This window comes from Tiliqua scincoides, chromosome 2, assembly GCF_035046505.1.
Source record: "Tiliqua scincoides isolate rTilSci1 chromosome 2, rTilSci1.hap2, whole genome shotgun sequence".
Taxonomy (NCBI): domain Eukaryota; kingdom Metazoa; phylum Chordata; class Lepidosauria; order Squamata; family Scincidae; genus Tiliqua; species Tiliqua scincoides.
Window position 1 is genome coordinate 247053129 of NC_089822.1, and position 6000 is coordinate 247059128.

Sequence of the window (6000 nt, forward strand, 5' to 3'; positions counted from 1 at the left end):
CCACCAGTTCCAGTGGCTGTGCTGGCGTTTCTTTTTAGATTGTGAGCCCCCTTGGGAGAGAGAATTACCGTATCTTTCTGCTGTTTGAGAATATTTTTTGGTTGGAAAGTGGCATATAAATATTCTTAATAAGAGTAACACTGCCCAAGCAATTAGATCTAAGTAGCAGAGTTGAAGAGTCCAACCAGACACAGGCAAAAAGTTACCAAAAATGAAAGAAGAGCACTTTCACCTTCTTTCAGAGCCTGGGCTAATAAAGTTTGGGTAATAATGATTATTCTCAAACACACCTTACATTTTGAAAGCTCACAGAATTTTATTACTGTCTGGCTTCCCTTCTTTCCCTATTTCAAAAACACCCAGAGGAAAAACAAAACAAAAAGTGAATTCTAAATATGAATGTGCTTCATTGTACTAAATATTGGCAAGCATTTTCATAAGCGGTTTTCTGTTTGGAATTGGTCTTGATTACTATCTGTATATGATTTTGTAACTTTTACCGCTACACTATTTTCAATGAATGTGTTAAAAAAACACACACACATCTGTGCCAGGAGAAATAAAAATCTGTGACCTCTATACATTATGCAAATTTGCTATATGTATTTTGCATAATGTATTCCATGTTTGTTGGTAAAAGGAAAGAGCAAAGAACTATGCAGAACACTGAAAATCTTGCTCAGTACACCTCTCCCCCTTTCTGAAATTTCATGCCTACTTTTATTGCCTTGAAGGCTAGAAACTTGCTGCTTAAAAACCAAACAAAACAAGAGATCAGGTTTCTGACTTGCATAGCCAGTACCAGTTTCCATGTCTGCAAGGTGCAACTGCAAAGGTCCTGAATGCAGCCTTCGTACAGTCTGCAATACTGATTCCTCCCCAGCATCCATTCATAGATTCCCATTAATTCTATACTGTAAGAACAACGTTGTATTGGGCTAAAATAAAGCAAAAGGACTTTGGGATACATAAGATTGTGAAGTTGGGGTGGGGGGAAGTAGGGGAAGGATCAGTGTCCCTCTTTGGCAGCCTGTCCCAAGATTTAATCTCTACCCCAGCTGCTAAATACCAAGACCTGAGCTTTAATGGGAATGGTTCCAGCTTTTATCACAACTGCAGCTCTTGTTCAGCTTTCTTGCACTTGGATGTATTTTTGCATCCAGTTCCAAGTACAGTACACAACACGGTATGTGAAGAACACCCAGCTTAAAACATGTTGCAGTCCATTGGCCTTAGACCAACTGCCCCAGACTCATTTTTCCACCAAGTCTCAGACCATCTGTAACAAGTGACATAATCGAGGACAGAGCCATTTTGTGTATGTGAAGAGTTGACCCCACCTTCATCACAATCACACATTCGAGATTAGATGGGTTTCGAGAGAAACTTAAGCTCCCAAACCTTTCTTAATTTAACTTGTATCTGAACCTTCCTGCAAGGAACTCAGGGTAGAATGCACGAGAGTATCCCATTTTGCCTTCACAACAACCCTGTGAGGTGTGTTACACTGATACTGTAAGGCCCAAGTTCAGCTGTAAACTTCATGGCTGAGTCAGGATTTGAAACCAGATTGAAGTCTACAGGCGCAATCCTATCCTGTGCTGCAACAGGCAAGCCAGGAGGCTTGTGCTGTATCCAGTGCAGGATAGTAGCCAAAGGCAGCTCAGCCAGACGTAAGGGGAAACATTTCCCCTTACCTCCAGGTAAGGGCTGTTGGCCCCAATGGGTCTCCTCAGACTTGCGCCACCTCTGGAGGTGGCACAAGTCCGAGGAGAGCGAAGAGGCTTGAAGCGGCTCCGTTCTCCCTGGGAACGAGGGTTGGGATCCGGCATAACTGCCGGATCCCAGCCCCACCTCCCTCTCCCTGCCTGCCTGCCCCCGGGGCTGCCCACCACCCTCCCTCTCCCCACCCAGGAATGCCTCCCTCCCCCCTCCCTCCCCCCTGCCTACCTTTCTTCATTGCATCAGCCCAGCTGGGCCGATGCAACAAGCAAGGAGGCAGCCAGCGCGGAAGCTTGTGTTGGCCTCCGCAGGCCGGCGCTTCTTTGAGTGCCAGCCTGGCTTCCTCCTGAGGAGACACAAATGTGCCTTACGGCACATTTGCAACCCTCCCAGGTCAGCCCAAGGACTTGGGTCGGCATAGGTCGCAGTTAGGATTGCGCCCTGAGTCCTTTTAGTAGTATAAGCATTCTCTAGAGCAGGGGTGTCAAACTCGTTTCATACTGAGGGCCAAATAGCATTCATTTTGCCTGCTGAGGGCCAGAAGTGATGTCATTAGGCAGAAAGTGATGTCATTAAAAAATAAGCACTTTTTCCTCACTTAGGAACTCATTAGCTGCAAATGACAGAAGAGAAAATATGCAAATCTCGATCATATTTCAAGATATGGTAGAGCCCAATTAATTTTCATGCGTGCTGCCCTTTCAACAGTAACACCTCAGCACTGCTCAGCAGCTGAGAGCCTGAGGGTCAGTTAGAAAGCTTCCGCAGGCCACATCTGGCCCCCGGGCCTTATGTTTGACACCCCTGGTACAGAGGTTTACCTAAGCTGCCTGATGCTTGACAGATATCCCTACTCTAATGAGGTCTGAAGACACCCACAAATTCAACCAACGGCATTTCTGCAACAGATTACACCCCCCCCCCCCCACACACACACACAATACTTGACTCTACTTTGGATTCTGGATAAACATAGAAGATTGTGCAAGGTGGGGTCAAGAATGAATGCCCACCTTCTCCCAATCAATATGCCTAGGGGGCACAGTGGAGCAAGCTCAATTCAAACAGGATGAGACTTTTGACAATCCCCAAGGACTAGGCAAAACTTCAAGAATCAGAGGGCCAACCTAGTTCTCACCCACTGCAATATTGGTGGCAACTATCGGAATGGAAATGGCTTGCAGTTGAGCTCAATTCACGTTCTGCCACCAACCTTCTAACTGTTCCCCTTTAAAATAAAGAAAGAAAGGCAACAGAAGTGCCCTTCACCTTCCACTCTCCATGCCTAATACTTGGTGGCCGTCTGCAGGGCTTGTGCCAAGGAGGCCTTGGAGTGCAAAGGGGAGCCCAAGCCTTTTGCTTGCCCCCTGGCAGGCCCCGGGAAGCAGAGGGAGGGGGTGGCAGAGAAAGGAAAAGGCCCAGCTCCTACCTGTACATTTGCAGTCCAAGGCAGTTGCAGTCCAAGACCTAGTGCCCAACTAGCCAGTTTGGAAACATGTGCAATGCCCTGCTGTGCACCACACACACACTCACTTCAAAGCTCTGCTGTGAAAGGGCTGCTCAAAGCCGTCTGTTCCTGGAGAAGGTTTCCTTCTTCCAGCTCCTCCTCCCTCTGCACAGTGCCAGGCGATGGGAGGGAGGGAGGAACCAGCCCTGCTTTTGCAGCTCAGCCAAGGTAAGGCAGCAGGCCAGGTAGAGGCGCTCCCCATTCCAACCAGGGAGCGGCCAGGGAGCGACACAGAAGCAGGAGGTGACCCAGCAAGTGCAAGGCCAGAACAGATACCTTTCTAGGGGCTGTAGCTGCTGGAGTGAGCTCGGCTGGGAACAGGTGTGCAGGTGTAGAAGGCAAGCTGAGCTCCAAGCATGATGACCTGGGGTGGGCCTGCCAAGCTGAAATGCATCCCAACATCCCAAGGGAGGTTTGCAGGACATGCCAATGAGAATGAGCAGCACAGCCAATAGAAGCCTGGGTTGCCAGTTTTCTTTTTCTCCAGCAAGAGACTTTAATAAGATTTAGGCTGGAATTAATCAGGTGCAGCTTTCAACAGGGTTGGGTCATGACAGCTAAATGGAACCTCCAGATTCAGAGGCAGAATCCCATTCTGCAATAGCAGGATGTTAGAAGCAACAGCAGGGAAGAGCTGTTGCCTTCATTCCAGGCTTGTGGGCTTCTCAGAACCATTTGGTTGGCCACTGGATTAGAGGGACTTGTGGTCTGATCCAGCAGGCTTCTGCTTACATTTCCCCAGTAGTGATGGGGAAAAGATACCCCTGTGGAAGTGTCACTATATTAATTTAAGAGGGCTCAGAGCCTCTTTATCAGGGGAAAAAGAAAAAAGCAGGGCTTAACAATAGTCCCAATGTTTCCACAACCGAGAAGATATTTTCTAAGGAGAGACATTCCAGAGTTCAAGCAGCCTGAAAGCTGCATCTCTTGACCTTCAGTCTCATCCACCTAACTCAGGGTTGGCCAAAGACCCCCTGGAGCCAGAGGCAGCAAGCTAAACAAATACTGCCTCCTTACCTGGTGAGGTGCCACTTTCTCCTCCTCCAACAATCTAGGCCAGCACTCTCCTCCCCTCCATACATTTGCTCTGCCCCAGTGAGAGGGAGTGAGAGGAGGAGGAGAAAGAGGATGAGTGGAAGTAAGAGAGAGGACAGAAGTGGGTGCTCCCCACCAATCTGTTGCTGGAAGCCATTACTTCACTTGGCCTCATGGATAGGCCGACTGTGCTGTAATACAAGATGTACAATGTACACTGTACATCTTGCGGAGTGTCCAGCGCTCCACGTCGGTGGGTCCCGTATCCGCAGATTTAACCATCTGCTGATAGAAAGGATTCACATGGGCGACTCCAGAGGCTCACTGCAATTACTTACCTGGAGTTTACAGAGGCATCTCCTAGGTTGCAATGAGCCAGTATTGACCTCTGTGCGTTTGACTGGAAGTAGCTTTCGGAGGCTTCTGCAGGCCATTCTGAGGCCCACAGAGGACAATAGCGGGTCGCTGGCCCGCACGACCAAAGAGAGGCCTCTGGAGGCTCCAGATAATTGTGCAAGCTTCAGGAATAAACCCCAGCACCCGCCAAATTCCTTATACTTATCCAAGTTACTCTGTTCTTCATTACTATTTCAGATGACCCTAGATTAAGCCTTAGTATGAATACCAGTTTACAGGGTTGAGGTCTGCCTCAAATAAAGAGTCACCCAGCCCTTTTTAGCAGCTGGGATGTGCTGCCAAAAGAGATACAAGGGATGGACACAGGGATCTCTATTGATTCATGTCATGCAATGGGTTTTTCTGAAATGGAGAGCAGGTCATTATCTTTACATTCCATAGTCATAAAAGGTTTTGGCTTCAGAAAGCGAGAACCTCAAAACCCTGACATATCCAGTTCCATTTCACACAAGAGGTGGCACTGTTCAATTTCCTACGCACAAACTCACCCTAGACGGTGCTTGTCCACCCATACAGAGGAAGCAGTGTGTGAAATTAAGTACGTGCATACCTGGTTATACACAAAAATTGCTGCAATCACAGAAAAATAAAAAGTTGGTGTAGAACTATGATTTGAACAGTCTTTTTTTTTTTTTTAAACTGTGGAGGCAAATTTATTTTTATATCACTCACAATAAATTCCAGTGAATCCCACAGACTGTGGCACTCTTAGCCATTGAATAATACTGCCAAGAGAAATTCTAAATTTGTCCAATATAGTAAATCCATTTAATATAATTAAAACTGTTTATAATTAAATTATAATAATTTTAATAAATAATTTAAATTAAATTTAAATTTAAATAAATAATAATTTAATAAATTTAATAAAAATAATTTAATAAATAATTTAATAAATAAATTTATTCAATAAATACATAATAATTTTAATTAATAATAATAATAAATTTAAATAATTTAAATTAAATTTAAATTTAAATAAATAATAATTTAATAAATTTAATAAAAATAATTTAATAAATAAATTTATTCAATAAATACATAATAATTTTAATAAATTATAATAATTTTAAACTGATCCCTGGGGGAAAGCTTATAGGAGCTGAGGGGCATCCTCAGCTTACAGGAGCCGAGGGGTTCGGGACTCCTCATCCCTCTGGGACAAGGATGGGGAGGTTAGAGAACAACAAGGTAAAGACAGAGTAGGAGAAGAAATTGGGAGTGGAAACATGATGGGAAGTGATAGCCCATCCAGCAAAATGAGAGACTGCAAGGATAAAGGAGAGAATAAGCAGCCTATCTTGGGGGACTTCGTATAC